This window comes from Engystomops pustulosus, chromosome 5 (assembly GCF_040894005.1).
Source record: "Engystomops pustulosus chromosome 5, aEngPut4.maternal, whole genome shotgun sequence".
Classification (NCBI taxonomy): domain Eukaryota; kingdom Metazoa; phylum Chordata; class Amphibia; order Anura; family Leptodactylidae; genus Engystomops; species Engystomops pustulosus.
In genome coordinates, this window is record NC_092415.1 from 25,561,915 (window position 1) to 25,563,082 (window position 1,168).

The window sequence follows — 1,168 nt, forward strand, 5'->3', positions numbered from 1 at the left end:
GATGTGGTTTACAGTAAGAGATATTCACTTTGAAGGTCTCCCAAAATTATAGATTATCTATAACTTGGAGGGAATTTTGGCCTATAAGCATGGCGGCTTAGTGGTTAGCATTACAGCCTTGCAGCGCTGGGGTCCTGGGTTCAAGTCCCAGGGTCAGCATCTGCAAAGAGTTTGTATGTTCCCTCCGTGTTTGCGTGGGTTTCCTCCAGGTCCTCCAGTTTCCTCCTACACTCCAAAACATACTGGTAGGTTGATTGTGAGCCTCATTGGGGACAGGGACCGATTTGGACTGCAGAATCTGTGTGTGCTATAAAAAAAAAATAAAGGAAAGGAATTGTGTAACACATTTTCCTGCAGCGCCAACTTATGTATTACATTATGGAGCAGATGGACTGTTTGTGTGATCTGTCAAAGAACTAGGTCCTTAACCCCTTAACGACTTGGTCATTTTTTGTTTTTATGCATTTACATTATTTACTTTTTTATTTTTCAGTGTATGGACGCTTGTTTTCTGCATAACAAATTGTACTTTCTAGTGACTGTATTTATTATTCCAAATCATGTACAGGCTTTCCCTGTGAGCTCCACATCTCCTTTATTCCATGGGTCGGTACAATCAAGGGGATAACAAGAGGCAGCCCCCTTTCGGCCACCATTCAGTTTTTTTATGCTCTCGGACAACCCATTTGTCTGATTGCTGCTACTATATACTGCAATGCTACTGTATTGCAGTATAAGAAGATTTTGCTTTAGATCTATAACAGTGTGCCATTGGCACGCTGTTACAGATCTTCTGCAATGAGTCTCATAAAGACTCCATGCGATCATGGAAAATGATCATCGCTCCACGATAACATCAGGAGGAGCGATGATCACGCTGGAGAAGGCGCAGCCCATTAGTCCTCTCTATACTCTCTTAACAAGGGAACCTGTCAGGAGGACATAGCAGCACAACTTGCTATGGAGGACAATGTCAGAATCCCATTTATGTCTTCTATACTCATGTTCATGTGTTGTCCAATGAGGCTCTCAATCAGCCTAGTCTTTACCTCTGTAAGGGTCTCGGACCTGATCCTGCTGAAGAGTTACTGCTTACATGATCCCCCCAGTATGTGTGCCAAGCAGCTCCTTATACCATCCACTTTTCTTTACATTTCTATTTTTATTT